Here is an 18,817-nt window from a genome sequence, read left to right on the forward strand (position 1 = left end):
CATGTTTAAAAATGATACAAATTAGGTTTAAAATTTAAGCTTCTTGAGTGTTTAAACATTTTATCTCTACTTGGTTTATATGTTGACTGTGACTGTTAAAAGTATGTGGATTGTTGCCTCTCTACATCTGTATCTAGTGCCTAGCAATTCATTTACACTTTCCAGTTAACTGGAATAATTTGTACTTTCTACCTATTGACCAGGGCAGTACTGTGAAGTATGCTGGTGTTGCCAAATGTACATTTCCTTTTCAGTACCTGTCTTGTTTTTAAGAATTCAATGAAGTACAATTGGACCGTACAATTTAACCTACCTATACAGGTGTGATATGGCAAGTTTTTAGCATTTAAGAATGTGTGGATATACTTTTATCTCAATGGTATATTTAGGATAAAAATGCAATGCTTGAATCATGTATCTGTTGTATTAGACAGGTAGGTAGCATATTAAAAATAAAATTGCCTTTTGATTATAGCAACCAATATCCTTCTGTGTATGCTTTAGTACAAATTGGAAAGGAAAAAGATTGGTTGCTAAGGGCAACAATGATTCAGTTTTTTTGTTTTTTTGCATTTCTGCACACTATAATGTGCCTGTAGAAGTATGAACAACTTAACTTCTGGTAGCTGAAGTTACTAAAATTACTAGCCATATTCTATATAACTAAGGCATATATCAAATTTTTTGAATGTGACAAAAAGTAGTGAGAAATGAGATATTAGTTTTCATGGTTTTCACAAAGGTATAAATGTTGGCATACATTTTTTACAAAATCAGATTTTGAGTATTACGTATATTAGAGTTGAAGTGTGGTGTGTTCTTACATTTTTACAGGAAACCGAGCAACTGCTTTTTTTTTTTACCATAAACAAAGACCACAATGAAACAGCATTTTATTCTATGAATAGATATGCTGTTAACTACCACCACCCTGTGTAGCATTCACTGTAAACAAAGCTTGTCCACAGTGTGCGGACTTAAGCCTAGTGCATGCTATCAGGTTTTTTTTTATGGGTAGAACAGAAAAAAAAAAACTGACAGCTCTGGTCGGAGCCACTCTACTAATCTGATGTTAGTACATCGATCTCCCCTGATGTGCTATTGTGTTCTGACAGTGGGTTGGCATCCCCACGAGAACGCTCCAGCTATCGCTCCCAGCCATTGGCTGAGAGCACTGATCAGGAGACGGTGAGCTGCTGGTTTTCCAGCATGCTTGGCCAACAGCCAAACGGCCAACTTCTGTCACACTGGTTACCCTACACATGGGCCAAATGTTCTCTGGCAATCGGCCCGTGTACTAGGCTATAGCTGGGTCATATTTGAACTGGGATATAAATATTCAAAACACCATTGCAGAGGTCAGTAGCTTCCATTTCAGTTGGCATTTGAGAGAAGGAACTAAAGTATGCTCTATTACTGCATTATGAATCTTATATTGCATGCTTGAAGAGACTGTACGTGCTATGAATGACCATGTACTGCAAACTGTACAGGGCTTGGAATATGAAATAGAGCTATATGTTATCAAGAAGCAGGCAATTCAATTGGTACAGTGCAGCGCAAATGTTCAACACGTAGACTTGTGAGTTACTTATTGGAGTGCCCTGTTCCAACTTTTTTTATTTTAATGAGCTTAATTTTTTTTTATTTTTTTTTTATGCAATATTCACTTAACTTTCACCCAGAATTCATATATTTTTCCACTTGAATCCAGTTAGAAAATGTGTGAATCTTGGATGAGTTGTGTGAATCTTGTCTGAAGACCTATATAAATAGACCTGATGTGTTTTGCTAATGTATCTAATTAGATTTGCTCAAAATGTTGAATTTGTATAGTTAAAATTAAATTTTTAGCAATGCCGAAAGTGTGGTTGCATTAAGATTGATTGGGCCTGTTATACAAGTAGCATACAAGTTGGTTACATTTTCAGTTTAGTACAAAGCCCAGAACTTAAAATTTATTTATATTTTTTTAAGTCAAATTTGAGAAAACCGCACAGTGTTCATGTTTACACAGCAATACTTTAAAGAAAATAAGCGTAAACCCTGAAAAAAAACAGAATAGATAATTGAATTAAACAACCTTGTGAGAATGGAAGAACTATCGACAGTTATGACCAGTATTCTAATTTCCAGGACGTATGGCTTCCCTGGATATCTTGCATGAATAACCCTAATTTTGCACCCCCGCTATCTTAAAATTCTTCTACCTGACCTCAATACCCTTAAAAACTCTTTTTATATAGTACTGGATACCTTGCCAACAGGCCCATATTTTTTTTTCTGTTCCTTCCTTTACATTTACACCTACTTAACATTTTTGATCTATATTTGCAGTTTTTTGTTTTAAATTTTTTATTTAATGTATACTTAGAGCCATACACTGATAGACATACTAATCTATACTACTAATACTTGTCATTAAATATACTTAAAGGGGTTGTAAACCCTCTTCTGTTTAAAAAGTCATACTAGCATTCACTGTGCAAAATCAACTGCACAGAGTGGCACTAAGCCTTCGACTTTTGGGTTCTCCCTCTGGAGGTGCTGGTAGCTCCTCCCCTGCATTGAGTCTCCACATTGGAGAAGGCTCTCATAAGGTGGACACCCATGTGGGTGCACTTCCTTGTTCTGCATCTGTGTACGTTCACACAGAATGCAGGACTTGGCCCAGCGTCCGCATCATTGGATTTGATTTACAGCAGCGGGAGCCAATGGCTGCGCTGCTATCAATCTATCCAATCAATAGCCGAGACAACAGACAGGAAAAGTGCATCTCAGAGGGAACAAATGGGCTCAGGTGAGTATAACGGAGGGTCTAGGGCAGTGATGGCGAACCTTGGCACCCCAGATGTTTTGGAACTACATTTCCCATGATGCTCATCTACACTACAGAGTGCATGAGGATCATGGGAAATGTAGTTCCAAAACATCTGGGGTGCCAAGGTTTGCCATCACTGGTCTAGGGGGTCGGTCAGTGTCAGAAGTTTTTTCACCCTAATGCATAGGATGCTTTCAGTTGAAAAACACAAGGGTTTACACCTGCGGGCTCGATTTTTTTTTTTTTTTTAACTTTTTAGAAGTTAAACAGAATCAAGTAATTATTTTCAGTGCTGGAGTTTTCAAAACAGAGTAAATGATTAGCAGCAATCCTTAATTTTAAATTTATGGCATGTGAATAAGCGCACATAATAATTAAAGCGGGGGCTGTTCCAATTTGGCTAAGAGTAGTAAATTTTTTGAAAAGTATGGATGTATTTGTTTTTTTTTTTTTGTTTGTTTTTTTATAAACAAGTGATGTCTTGATTTACAAGTAGCGTTATGTCACAACTGAGTATAAAGGAGAAGAGAGGTGCCTCTAAGTGTAGCAATATGGGGACATTTAATGAAGATACAACTTTTAGCAACTCACATTGTTGATTAAAAGATGCACGCAAGTATGCAGGCATCCGGGGGAAAAGCTGTCTTCATAGACCATCAACGGCATCCCTTCCACACTGTGCGTCAAGCTTCGCTTTGGATCGCTCTACTGCAGGCTATTCTTCCCGTCATGGTTAGACTGACGGCAGTGAGAACCGGCGGTGAGGAGGATAGTCTGTGGAGCTTTACCCCGGATACCTGAATACTTAGATGTTCCTCTTTTATTAGCCATGTGAGTTGCTAAATGTTGTACCATCATTAAATGTAAGCATATTGCTACACTTGGCGCCTCTTTTTTTTGTTTGTTTATAATCTGTAGCTTCTGTTTGATTTTGCTTCTAAACCCCCTTGTGAAAGCAGCCATTTGTGGATTGCCATTTTATGGTTACACAATCTATCACATTGCTATAATCTTTTTATATAGACTATAAACTGAAGGACTTGTGGAACGAGTTACCATTATTTCTTATGGGGAAATTCACGTTTCTGGAAATGATTTATGCCCGCAATCCAAGGTTTTTCTGTATACAGTTTTGCTGACTTTCTAGTGGTGGGATCATTTTAAGGGGACATGTAAATGATAGGGCAAAACGCTTTTGATCATGCAAATTTTGGTAAGATGAAATTGCTCTTTACATCAAGATTTCTTTAATACCACTTTGTTATTGCTAATTTGGCTAAACACAATGCATTTGCAGCTAAAAGTTTTGTAAAAGTTAACCATTTACACACACAGCCAGTGCAAAAACTCATCTACCCTGGCAGTAAACTGCAAAGAAAGAACACTTTTCTGTGTGGAAACAGCAGTGCTACATTCCCCTGCTTGGTAAGAGCCAGAACTTGGAAATAAGTATGCAGTGTAAGGTTTCCTAATTGCATGGTCTTTGGAGACGGGTGGGGGGTTTATTTGCATAACCCCATTGTGAGTGTTAGCCTGCATAGCTGTTGGTGCAAAATCAAAACTACCCCCAATTACATGGCTAAAAGTGTGAATTGTTAAACTGCCAGGCTAGAGATGTTAAAATGACATTTAGAAGAAAGATGGTGACATATACCATTATCTGGGTATAAGAGCCTTCAGACGAGCAGTGTGTTTTTCATTGGTGCTTTCACACAGACCAGTGAGTGGTATTCTACAACTTGACACCACGGGAGAGGAGGCTATGAGCAGGGAGTATTCATTAGACAGATAACCAGTGTAAGTTGAAAAAAAACAAGTAAGTTGAGAGAACAATTTAAGTATTGAGAGAGGAAAAAAGATCTGATCCAGGTTTATTTGCTATATTCTGTTGGGCTCCACCTTGCTGCGGTCATTAAAACCGTAAAGGCAAATCGGTAAACTAGCTGGTCTGACCGGTCTAATGGGTATGAAGGAGAAATACCTGATCACAATTAACACAATGCAGGTTGCGAACGGTTTGCTAGTTTTACTTTGAAAGGCATCAATTGAAACATGCAAGTTTCGACTAAAACTTAACACAGAAGAATCAGCACAAGAGACCTAACTTTTATGCTGTGTCCTTTGTGGTCATTCTTCTGCTTTCGGTAGATATCTTGCTGTCGTAAATGCCAGCTCTTGCTGCCATAATCTTCCAAAGAGCTTGATTATGCCCAGTTTTTCCTGTCAGATCTGCCATTCATAGAAGCCTTAATACAGCTTCTACGAATGACACAGGATCTGTGAATGGCGGAGGCAGGGCTATCTTTCATCCGCTCCTTCTCATGCAGAGATCATGTTCCATTCATAGAAGCTGTGATGCAGCTTCTGATTGGAGGTTCAGTGAAGAAAGGGTGGGCATAGCTGAGCCCTCTTGAGGAGAGCTGCTGACAACCCCACTAGCTGTATTAACCCCCACACTGCAAGATTTCTACTAAAAGCAGAAGATTCAAGACGAGGGACACCACTCATAACTTACAGTTCATATGACATGTCCCTTGTGTTTTATTTTTATATATATATTAATATATATATATATATATATATTAGTGTGTGTGTGTGTGTGTATAGATGCAAATTATTAGTTTCTTTGCTTAACTTGGGCTTCAAACTTTTTTGTGTTGCCTGGTAATAAAAATAAATCTGGTGTGCCTTTTTATATGAAACTGAACGCCAGTCTGTAAAATCTTCATGCCCAAATTCACACTAATTTTGTTTGTGAACCTGTTGTGCAGATTTCTTTTTTCTATGTGACACTGGTATAAAGCAAGGGAGATTACACAAATGTGGAAACAGCAGTGCAAACAATTCCTGAGATTGGAACACCTAACCACTTAAAAAAAAAAAAAAAAAGTTCTTCACAGTTGAGAAATTACCCATCACTTTTCATCTGATCACCTATTACTGTGACAAAGTGAGGAGGAATTCTTCTTGGTGTGTAACATCGGCTACACAATCCTTAAAGGGGAAATAACCACCTCCCAATCTACCCAAAAAAGCGCACTGCTGTAGTGTGCTGCAGTTCAAAAAATGATTGCTCTATGTTTTTGTTTATTTACATATGATACATGATGTAGATGGCCTAGTATAAATACAGTATTTGCATGGTAACATGACCAAACTTTATTTCAAGTTTAAAGATTCTAAATAAGACAAAAGCTACTTGAGGATACCAGAGTTCAGATTTGTAATGTCTGTTATCTATTTATCTTGTATGTTTTTCTGTGGGTTCAGGAATTTAAAAGTGGTACTCCTAATGTTTCCTTTTTTTATGGTGGAGGAAGGGGGAGGATCTTTTACATTTGCTGCATTTTTTTGGTGAGATTTCCTAACATTATTGGGACCACTGTAAAAAGAACAAGAAATGAGGGAAAATCTTGGTAGGGACACTTAAAACCAGTGTCTAATGCAGTGTGTGTTCTCCTTTTTATCATGGAATACAAAGTTTCATGTGAAAGGCTGAGCGCAGCACTCTCAGCCACTGCATCTTAGTGAAGCTAGTGATTTGAAGGGATCAAGAACGGTTTAAACTTCACTACAGGCTAGATATCAGCTTTAATAAAAGCTTGTACTCTTGCCCATATGTAGGTGGTCTTAAAGTAGATTCTTTGGGATAGAACAGAGAAGCATTAGACCAGTGTTTCTCAACTCCGGTCCTCAAGGCGCCCCAACATGTTTTCAGGATTTCCCTCAGATGAAACGGCTGTGGTAATTACTAAGGCAGTTAAACTGATCAAATCGACTGTGCAAAATAATGGAGAACTTGAAAACATGACCTGTTGGGGCGCTTTGAGAAACACTGGTCCAATTCTTCCCTGTTCAATCCCAAAGAGTCCACTTTAAAACCACCAACATATGGGCAAGAGTAGAAGCTTTTATTAAAGCTGATATCTAGCCTGTAGTGAAGTTTAAACCGTTCTTGGTCCATACAAACCATTACCTTCACTAAGATGCAACGGCTGAGAGAGCTGCATTGGGCTGAACTGCGCTCAGCCTTTCACATGGAACTTTGTATTCTGTGAATGAATACAAAGCTGCTTCTGATTGGCTGGGTAAGGTGGAGAAGCCTTTACATGGAGCTTTGTATTCTAAGGGAAGCTCGGCACAGTCTAACACTATTTGGTTTAGAGTGTGGGATGGGGACTTTCCATCCTACTGTGTAGCTGAGGCTACATACAGTTTATATAGCACTTTAACCACTGCATCTTAGTGAAGGTAATAGTTTGGACCAGCTTGGTCCAAACTACTATTTCAACTTTGCAAAAAATGCTAATCCCCACTTTTTTTAGTAAAGTTTTCAACCAGCTTCAGGCAACTTTAATGCTCTCTTCTAATCTCCAGTGTTGAGAGGTTAAGCATAAAGCTTAGATAAATTAAGTGCTTCCCCAGAGTGGGCAATACCACCCCCTGGGGAGTGCTGCAACGAGCCAGGTGCAATTGGAGCACAATGAATAAACGTAAGGGGGCAATCAAAGCATACTAAATTGCATTTTAACTGTACTATCTGCCCTAACATTGTAAAGTGCTGCACAAACTGTTGACGCTGTATAATTAGAAAATTTTGAAAAACATGTCGGTGATTGCATTTGTGTGTTTGGTTATACTTTACTTTATTATCCAATCTGTGGACAAGACTGATGATGGGTGTTAAAGCCCAATTCCAGGCAGAATAAAGATCCCTTTCAATGGGGCTGTGCCCACACTGCAAGGGTTAAGTGTTATTTAGTCCAGGAAAGATGAGAAGCCCTTCTACTTTCCCAAACCTCAGCTCCTCCAGCAAACAGCGCTCCCCCTTGTTCCAGTGGTGGACTGTTCCTGACGTCCAGCGCATGGCTATGGAGACAGTTCTGGGCTTTGTCGGGACTCAAAACTGCTAGAGCATGGAGGGGCAGGAGCTACAGAGATCAGTTTTGCTCAGTGAGTAGCGAAGGATCGGGTAAGTAAATCTCCTTTTTATCTTTCCCCTAGGTAGAAATATAGATGCAAAAAACCAAAGCATACATTTTTGTCTTTTGTTAGTTTTAAAGGTAGATTTCTGGGGGGGGGGGTGTTACGCATTTTTTTTTCCCCCCTGGAAAGTGGGCGGTAGTTAAGTTTGGGAACATCTGGTCTATATAAATGCATAACACAAAAAATATGGCAGCTTAAAAATCTTAAATTGGGTGCCTGTATTTTTTTTCTAGGCTTTTTTTTTTTTTTTTTTTACTTCCTGAAGCCTGATGGTAGCTTATTTAAAGTGACAACCACATCTGTGTTTAACCTTCTCAAACTGGAGCTAAGAAGTTTAAAAAGTTTCCCCAAAGCTACTTGAATCAGTCTTGGTCTGGCCATACACAGTTTGAATCATTAATGGGCAGGCTGAATGTACCAAGTTCATCTATCAACTTTGGTACAACCAGCCTACTGTACTTTATGATTTATCACCAGCTGCTGCTATAGCCGCTAGCGATAATCACAGTCTTCACCCAGCGAGGATCGCTTCCCCTTGCTGGGAGAAGACAATTGCTCAGCGGGAGGGATTCCCCTACCAGCAGTCTGTGATGTAATCATGCAAATTTCTTATCTGCAACCCATGGTTGCAAAAAATAAATTTTCCTCCTGTATGATTAGCCTTATACAAAGCTGAAGCCCAATTTTACAAGTCTTTAATGATATGGACTGTTTGGAACTTGTTTGTCCAAAACAGAATAAAAATGAACAAATGGTTATTCATCTTACAATTCAAAATGTCACCAGATATTTTCTTTAGGAGGTGTTTACTGAAGCGTCAACAATTCAAAGCAAAATCTGCCAGGAAAGTGAGTGATCATTGCTGACCTGTTTTGAAGGTGCAGGATCCAGGCTGCTTTTGCCTCGCTACTTATTACGCATATTTGAGTGCGCATACTTGCTCCAGATCAGTGACTCGCCAAGTACTGAAGGGAATGATGAGCAAAACAGCCATGCAATAGCTGCCTCCATACTTCTGTTCAGACTGGTTCCCTAATAATTTATTATGTGTGCAATCCACACAGCAGATTTGTAACTTTTCAATTAATTTCACCCAAGAATTGTGGCTGATTTTTAAAGTGTTACTAAACCCAGAACCTGCATTTACTATATTTGGTCTCCCATAGTACATGGAAATGTAATTATTTTAGTGAAAAACCTTTTCTCATTAGCAGTATATAGGAGCCTTGTGACTTGGTAAACCGTGTAGGAGGACTTTTCATACTGCACTGATCCTATCAGGACATGTCTGGATAAAGCTGACTGGCCCTGTGCTGATTACATGCACCCTCCCAAGAAAAAAAATAGAATACACACCAAACTGAGCATGTGCAGCCCGTCCACTGGCTCTGTAAATAGGTTTTTTGTTTTTTTCACAGTGGAAAAGGATCAGACAGGATCAAACCGCCTTTATAAACAATGCAAAGGATTAACCCCTTTCCAGGTTCCATAGTGAGTATAACGAGCATGCTTTACTGCATATACAGACTGATTTTACTGTTGTGGGTTTAGTAACACTTTAAGTTACTACTATAAAGTGATCTCTGATTCTACCAAGATAAAGGTCCATTGTTGGGTCACTGACATGCATCATGATCAAATATAGAAGCCATTATTGAGGGATTTGTCTGAATGAATGGCAATACTCTCAATCAAATGCCTTCATATGGTGGAAAACTTTAACTTTTTGAATACAACCTCAAAGCGGGAGGTAAAATATTCCATCTCTGTACATATACAGACATAAGCTTATAGTCGGAAGCATAAGCAAATGGCAAAAGGAAAGTTTCAAATACTTGAATATAGGTGTTCTATTAAGTTGGTCAGGTTTAAAACTTGTATGTTCTAGGTAGAAATTGTAAATTCCTTAACCAAATTATCATAATTTTGGCACCTAATGAGTAATTAAAGATTCTATACATTTTATTGTGAATTTAGAATTTGGGTACAATTTCTTTAGTATTAGATTAGAAGATACCTATGCAAAAATATGGCAACAACACCATGACCCCTGAATGTTTATGAAACTTATGGGTTCCCTTTTATGCTGACTTTTTTTTTTTTTTTTTTGTCTAAGTCAATATTTGTAGGTATAGCATCATCGGGCATTACCTATGGGTATCTTTATTACAGTTTAGGAATTGATGCATGAAAACTAGATCATTGCAAATGTTCTAATAGAGTAGGAAATGGTTAAACACCTGTCAGGTTTTTTTGTGTATCATTAGGGAAGATTTACCTCCCACTTCCTGTCTCAAGGCACAATGGAATGTGAGAAACTTCTCTTAGGCTGTATTCACACGAGAGACCTGCCAGAGTGTTTTACCGCTCCTGTAGTTCTTCATTGCCAGCTGTGGTAGGGGGAAGTGTGGTGTGTGATTCAGTGCATCGCACAATTATTTTTTTTTTTGTGCAAATTTTGAAGTGTACACTTCATTCATGGCAATGTACTGCAGGGCAATGTTCTGCGCTGCCGTGCATAGTAATGCGATTCAGCATGGTTCACTGTAATACAATTCAGCATGTCTAGGCTACTTTGCATTGGGAATGGATTGCCTGTGTTCTTTGCAGTCAGATGTTTTACAGTGCAGTAGAAGCCTGTCATCGCAGTATGTGTGCGTTCGCCCTTAGACCATCACCAGAGCATGTGTCTCCAATGGAAGAAACTTCCCCTATTCCTGTTCTAATAACTAAATTTTTTTTTTTCTGCTTGGGTCACAATTATCATGAAGAATTGTGTTTTTTACTGTGTCCCTATGACAGCAGAGAGACAAAATACCAACGTGGATTGTAATCCCTCACCGCTCTACCCAAAATGGGTGGAAAATTTACTTTGTACACTAAATTTTATTAAGTTTTTTTTCGGCACTCCTTACACGTATGCGGTCTTTCCAAGAACTTCTAATAAGACAAAAGTTTTTCCTGTCCAGTTGTGTGGTCGGCCATACAAATCTCAACTGGTTCAGCAGGAACTGGTTGAGATTTGAACCATTAATGGGCAGGCTGAATGTACAAAGTTGATCACTAAACCAACTTGGGTACAACTAGCCTTTTGGATTTGCTTGAGATTATTGCAAAAGGCTACTAGCGATAATCACGGTCTTCTCCTGGCAGGGGCAGCTTTCCCCCAGCCAGAAGAGTACATTGGCTTGGCAGGAGGGATTCTCCTGTCAACACTGTTGATGGGGTAATTGTGCACATTTCTTGCAAAAAATTGCAGTCTATTGGCCTGCCTTGCACATCCTAAATGAACCATTTTGCCAATGCAAAACATGTATATTACTGGTAGAAAGTTTGCCCCAAACACAGAGGTTTTACCTTTTTTAAATCCCTCTTAAAATGTGTGAACGGAAGATGCAAGAGATGGCAATACACTGTTCGAATCTCGGCCAGTTCCTGCTTAACCGGCCAAGATTCGACCTGTAATAGGCAGGCCTAATGTATGAAGTTGTTCAACTTTTTGGTACAACCAGCCTGCTGGATTCTCTTGCGATTTATCGCTAGTGGCCTCTATAGCCAAAATTATATTGGTAAAGCTGACCAAAGTTGTTTACAAGCCTGCCATCTATCAAGACAAAGTAGGTTAGGTTTGCCTCTTATATTTTTTGAAAACAATTTTATGAAATAGATTCTCTTTTGATGCTTCAGCAACAAAACCACGGATAGACCTATGTTTTGTGTAATATGAGCATGAATAAACAATCGCTAACAGATGTACATTTTTTATTACTAGAATGATTTTTAAAGAAAACTTTATTTGAGGACTTAAACTGCTAAAGGTACTTTTTCAGTTTGGCACTTTTTTTTTTTTTTGCTATATCCACCAAATTAAAAAGTCTTCATCAGTTTGATTATATATTCATCTTTTCGTTAAAAAAGTAAGCGTATATTGATTTGCACAAAAGTTATAGCGTCTACAAACTATGGGAAAGATTTATGGCTTTTTTTTTTTTTTAGTAATGGTGGTGATCTGCGATTTTTGTTTTTGTGGTGCTGCAGTAGATAGGTTAGACACTTTTGACACATTTATACAGCGATCAGTGCTATAAAAATGCACTGATTACTATGTAAATGACACTGGTAAGGAAGGAGTTAACACTAGGGGGCAATCAAGGGGTTAAATGTGTTCCCTCCGTGTGTGCTAACTGTATAGGATTATTGGTCTCCTCTGGCAGCACAGGGATTATACACACAAATCCCCGTGCTGGCGCTTGTGCACGCGATCATCGGCCACCTCATCTGGTCCCCTGCTGTGCAGCGGGTGCTCCGGCGGTGTGTGTGTATATGTATATATGTATATGTATATGTATATATATATATATATATATATATATATATATATATATATATATATATATATATATATATATATATATATATATATAGGGTTTCGTGCAGGAGTGCCATTATGCTGCAGTATGTGTACACGAGGCAGTCTGGAATCGGTTAATGTTGCACTCTGGCACTGACTATTTTGAGCTGCATTTTGCGTTTAGTCAAATTGTGATTTTATTCTTCTTTTTAGATTTTTTTTCTTTATAGTGCCTCATATTGCCCAACAGTGCTTTAGATGCTTTGACATGCCCAATGTCAGGGTTTCTGTTTTTAAAATAAAATTTAGAAGGTAGTGTCCCAAAAAAGGTGGGCCTGTAAGTGTTGAAAGGAAATTGGCCAAGAGAAATAAGGAAGCTGTCATTGCAGACAACCTTCTCAAAATGCTGTTTGACTATCTCTGGCTAAAATACCTTGTTTCTAAACTGGAGTAAGCATGGCCAGTGAAAATTTAATTACGGATTTGCTTTTTTTTTTTTTTTTTTTTTTTTTTTTACAGGTCATCATTAATAACCAAATCGGCATGATTAGACAACCAGCATTTTCAGAAGTGGCTAGAAATGGCAACCAACACATTGTTCTTATTATAGGTCTGTTATTTGTTACTTCTTATACTTAAATTACAAAGTATTATAGGAAACTGGAACAAACACATTTTTGTTATCCATAGTATCCAATAACCAATAAAACCTGACTGGTCACAGTGGATAAGAACTCTGCTTTTTGTTTTGTTTAATAGAAACCTTATTAGTGGGCTATTGATAAAGTATAAATCTTTGAAAGTTTAACCATAGGTTAAAACAATAGAAGGGGAAAAACTTTCAGTATAGACGGTTATAATAAATTAAACCTATATATTTAATATAATTTATAGCCTTTACTGATATAGCAAAGTAAATTCATAAGTCTCTCAAAATGTCAGGAATACACTTTTAAATCTACTTTTGCATGGTTTCTACTGCAATTCTTCTATGCATGCACCCAGACTGATTGCTCGGTGCTGTGTGCCAGTACCAATTTTTTAATACTGTGTGTGTAAAATATTAGTGTGTGTGTGTATATATAGCGCACCTGAATATGGCAAAAAAATTGGGTATTTAACTTGGAGGAACTGCCTGTACATTGGACAGTCTAAATACAAATTTTAATTTTTTTTTTTTTTTTTTTTAGCTGGCTCCCCCTCTTTAATGTATGATACCCTGAATGATCTCTCCTTGCTACACTGCAACTTTTTAAAGTAGAATTATATGCAAAACTTTTTTTTTTTTTTTTCAATTTGGGATAAAATAGCTACAACGGCTTTTTATTTTTTTATTTTTTGCCCTTTTTTCCCAATGGGGAGATTTACCTTCACTTCCTGCTCCATAGCCAAACAAGAAGTGAGAGGAAATCCCTGCAAATAAGGGAATTCTTTGGGGAACCCCAGGTCATTAAAACTAGTGTCTGCATTAGAAGATTTCCCCTCTTTTCTTGTGACAACCCAAAATTCGGGATTTTTTTTTTTTGCTTTCAATGTTCATGGTAAAGAGGACAAATGAAGAGGGAGGATCTCCCACACAGACAGCAATAAAAACTGACCCGCATTCTAATCGCAAACCCAAAAACGAAAAACAATGTTTTGCCTTTAGTTATACTTTAAGCTGAAAATATATTTATGGGTTGAACTTTAATGCCTGTATAAATGACCAGAGGCTTAATGAAAAAGTTGTGAGCAATGTAACTTGCCCATCATTTTAAATGTGGATAGTCGTCACTATAGACACGATAAGGATTCAATGCATTTAAATTATGATCTACTCTAAAAGATTGTTTTATGCTTATGTTGAACTCGTTGTTGAAATACTCTGCTTCCTTGGAAGGTATTGTGCAATATTTTCATCAAAAACTATTTCCTAATTTAATATACTATTAATTTTTTTTGCTTGTGCATTACTGCACAACCCCACACCAGCCAGGAAGAGAATGCAAGGGGCTGAAGGACAATATTTTTGTATCAAATGAATGTATGTAAAGGGATGCTCAGGATTGATTTGTTGTCAATTTGTTCTGTGTTTCTTAATGTTGTGTAGTATTCCTTAATACATCAAGTTAGATGCCAAACTTTTTTTATATATATTTTCAGAATTGTTCATAGAAACCTAACTGTGTATGTAAAATTGTTTTTAAGTATAGAATAATTTGCTTGACCTTTTTTGACATGTACCCATTCAATTCTACTTTTTTTGGTTTGTCTTAATGCACTAAATACCTGGGGGTTTGGAGAACCCATGCACCTTTCCAGGGGTTAATATTTGCTTGATTTATTTTAAAGTGGACATGTCATCTATGTGCACTAGAGAAATTCATTTTGTGGTCTGATTCATGAGTTTGTAGGCTTCTCAGCAGGAACCAGCTGCTGAAAACAAGGCCCTGTGAATTTTAAATCACAAGAGTCTCGGTGATATCACTTACTAGCGAACCACTCTGGGTATTGCCCTAGACTACAAAGTGCTTTCTCTGTGGGTATGTGACAGGTCGGCTTTAAGCAAACTTGCAATGGGATTAGGTTTAAATGTCCTACTTATTGCAAGCTTTGTGATTGACTGAGCCTTCAGTGTTTACTTTTTGGGCATTTTTAAGTAAAAAAAATAAAAATGGTAGGCAACTGTTTAGCTGTGATAAAAATTTGTCCACGGTCACATGTAAACAGAATCCAGTAATTGTCAGGTTTGTGCTTTTTGATATTTGCTTAAAGTGGAAGTAAACCCATTGATTTAAACAGTTAAAAAAAAGGCATGCTGGGAATGCTAACTGCACATTGGCTATCAAACATCCATTGGCTGGTGTCATAACGAATCACATGTGCAGCACCATAGCAGTTTAAGATTAAACAGATGCAAAGATGGCAGATTCCTTGGCTGAAAACGATAGGGGAGTTTACTTCCACTTTAAACCTTCAATTTTGATCTTTTAATGACTGTCTCAATGAGAATGTTGTAATGCAAAATTTCATTGACTGTAACATATGGAATAAGTGATCAGGGAATGTTAAGGTAAATCATGTAATCAATATACTGCTCAATAGTTTAAATTGCTTGCTTGTGAACCTAAATGTAACCTTTCAGGTATTTTTGTACAAATAAGGGACTGATAACTCTTTCTTGTAACATAGAAATAAACACATTTGTTGTATTTGAAACTTGTTGCTTTTTTTTTTTTTTTTTTTTTTGTTTTGTTCTTGGTCTCAGCCAGGTTTTACGATTGCACATTCCTAAAATTTTCAGATCTTAAAGTTGAACTTCAAAAAGAAAAGCTAAATGCACAGATAAAAGGCATACAGAAGCAGTTTTACTTGCCAAATGATTTTCTTCATCCAATTCTGGGGTTTAGACAGCTCTGCCACACAGCGCAGCCCATCTGACAGGGCAGAAGTAGAAAAAAAGGGCAAAGATTCCAAGAATTACTTAATACTGTTTTTTTTTTTTTTTTTTTGTTTATCAAAACATCTTTTATTGAAGAATCCCACATAAACACTGGCAAAAATAATGGGTATAACCTCCACCAGTGTTTGAAGGCACAGGTAGCTACCACAAGCATTCACTCCATACAAGGCATGGGCCACTAAATTCACGGGGGGTGGCTCTAATAGGGTATGAATCACAATACTAGCAGAGCAGGTCATTATAGTGCGTTTCTCTGCAGGAGAGAAATAGCAGCTCCACAGATAATTGCAGTAGGAAATAGGTGAGTGTGGTCCATGTTAGGGACATTCCCTGATGTAGGAAATTAAATACATCAGCGGAAGATCCAGGTAATTGAAATAAAGGAAGGGGTTTAGCAAGTGAAGCCACCTGGATTCTCACAATTGGACAGTCTAGGCTCACAGTACAGATACCACCAGGACTGGTGGAAAGACTAGTAGATGTCTGTAAGGAAGGTGTATATAGGTAATCAATTCCCCTGTCGGGTATAGTAGATATAGATGCAGCGCACCACTCTCCAAGTTCCCAGTTCGTTCCAAGCTGTCAAGGTAGAAGTTGATATCCTCACGAGATGAGAAAGGGATGCTCACTGCTCAGCTTGCGCGGCTGGCGGCTCGTGCTAGCATCCAGGAATCACTTCCGCATACCTACGAACATCTGGAGGTGTTGCGTAGGGGAATGTCTCTGGCAGACTGTGCCTTCACTTCACAGCATGATGGTGTTTTGCTGAGGCGTTTCACTCAAGACTTGCGTTTCTTCAGAGCATGAATAGATGTTTGGTGCGGGTCCTTTATATAATGTGAACCACACAAATTGGTGTCTCCACCGGATATTCATCACACGTCTACTACAAGTTACCTAGCCAACCACACAGACGGCAATAAGGGTACCCAGTCAGGAAGTGCAGCAAAGCCCCATGCATGTCAAAAAAGAACCATGTTAATTTTATCTATCATATATAGATCTTATTCAGAAGATCAGCAAAAAACTATGGCAAACCAAATTAAAGGGCCCAACAAGACCCAATTTTTCTCTGCTGTAATACTTCATCCACACCACACATACACACCTGGGATTGGACAGTACTGTTAATGAGCTCATCCTTGCCGCTGTGCTTATTGCTCGTACCAGCATGCTCCTTGGCATACAAGCACTGCAGAATACCTGATTGGCTCATTGTGCTGCGTTTTCTGCTGCCACCCTGAGCTCTGTTGCACATTGAATTGCAAGAGAATATCTTGTGCATTCCTTGCATTAAGGTAAATAGCCCTCTCACCTCCCCTATTACTTTCCCGGACACATTTGATCCAGTGCTGTGCCTTTCTGCAACTCTTCTCTCCCCTTACTACTTGGTCTCACGGCTTTGCTGAGGCAGCACGGACGATTGGCTCCGACTGCTGTTAAAGCGAGTGACAAGGGTATGGGGGGCAGAACGAAGTCCTGCTGTCTATAGACAGATAGTGGGGCTTAGGAGTGAGCACACACAAGTACCCCCAAAGGAAGTGGCTCTTAAGCTCCAGAGGCACGAGAAATCAGAGGTAGTGAGAGGACAAGTGGCCTAGATAAGCAGGGATATAACCTATAAACATAACAAAATTTGGTTTGTTGGAGGGTAGGTATTCAAATCTAATCCAGTCACTATTGAAAGATCTAATCTAATTCTCATGAATTTCCCACTAAATAAGGTAGTGTACTACAGTGGAGAGGCCTATTGCTCAGCCTTCCCCCTACTAACCCATTCTAGCTCATTCACTTCCCATTCCCAAAATATACATTTTACATTTCAGATCTTGCTATAGACACCTCCAGTATTGGTATGCTTTTTGACTTGCAGTAATCGCACAGAAAAAAGGATTTCAACATGTGCTTGCAATGGAAATCATGACAGCTGATGTGGCTTTCTTAAAATGGTTGTGAATAGTGATGAATGAACTTCTGACAGGACGTTTTGCGAACGTGGCCAAAAGTTTGCGAACCGCAAGGTTCGCGTCAGACCCCATTGAATTTAATGGCAGGTGAACCTTAAAAACCTCCAGGTCATTTTCAGACACAATACTTACTAGCTGTGCACACGTAGTCCAACAACATGGACACTGACATAACAAGAGTATTAAGGGGAATCTGGGATCAACAGCGACAAGCATTCTTTTTTATCTGTGAAATTGACAATTCAGGAGCGCATGAAGGCCATGGAGGAGAGGCAAGGCCAGGCTATGAAGGGGGTGCAGGAGATGATCAGTGCCACAGTCAGGGCAGCGCAATCCTGTGCCAGTGTGCCAACCTGTGCTTGAGCCCCTCCCTCTGCCCGGCCCTTACCCCCACCTATGCAGGGCTCCACTGCGGTGGTCCGGAGGTGCCAGTCCAGTGCTGATCCTCAGCCATGGTGCTGGCACTGCCTGCTGATTGGCTTCTCCGCTGCCATCTCCCTCACTGTCTGAAACCAGCACCGCGATAGGGACTGAGCACTGACACAATCACCGTGACGGAGGGCACTGACACAATCACCGTGACGGAGGGCACTGACACAATCACCGTGACGGAGGGCACTGACACAATCACCGTGACGGAGGGCACTGACACAATCACCGTGACGGAGGGCACTGACACAATCACCGTGACGGAGGGCACTGACACCATCACCGTGACGGAGGGCACTGACACCAGCACACTAAGACCACACCAGCACTGAGATGGAAAGAGAGCACTGACACCAGCACTGATACCAGCAACTTGCTGCGGCACCCAAAAATATGACGCCGCTTAACCTCTTCAAACAGGAGGGTACGGGCATATAGTACAGTGTGCTTTTTTTTGTACAAGGAAGTGAGCCAAAGGTAGAAAGTCTGTGTGCTAGATTATATAAATTGTTTATAGAGTTATCAACCAAGTCTGGTGCGTCCTTTGATGTAATCGAACGCACCTTCTGCAATTTGCCACTTTGTCTCAAGCCTGTTGCTCCTGCCCTACCCCTGTGAAAGGGCCTGCCTCTTCATCTGCCTGTCATTTTTTAAATGACCCTGTGACAAGTCTCTAGAGAAGTGCAGTATGTATGTGGAAGAATGTATAGAACACCCCGCTTCAATCTGTCGTTTTGGGGGGCCACTGGTCTATCACACCAGTTATACTTTTTTCTAATTGCGTTTGTCACTTTGTAGTATCGCTGTAGAACCGCTCAGCA

Source organism: Lithobates pipiens, unplaced genomic scaffold (assembly GCF_037356315.1).
Source record: "Lithobates pipiens isolate NorthernLeopardFrog02 unplaced genomic scaffold, aLitPip1_a1.2 Scaffold_19, whole genome shotgun sequence".
NCBI lineage: Eukaryota > Metazoa > Chordata > Amphibia > Anura > Ranidae > Lithobates > Lithobates pipiens.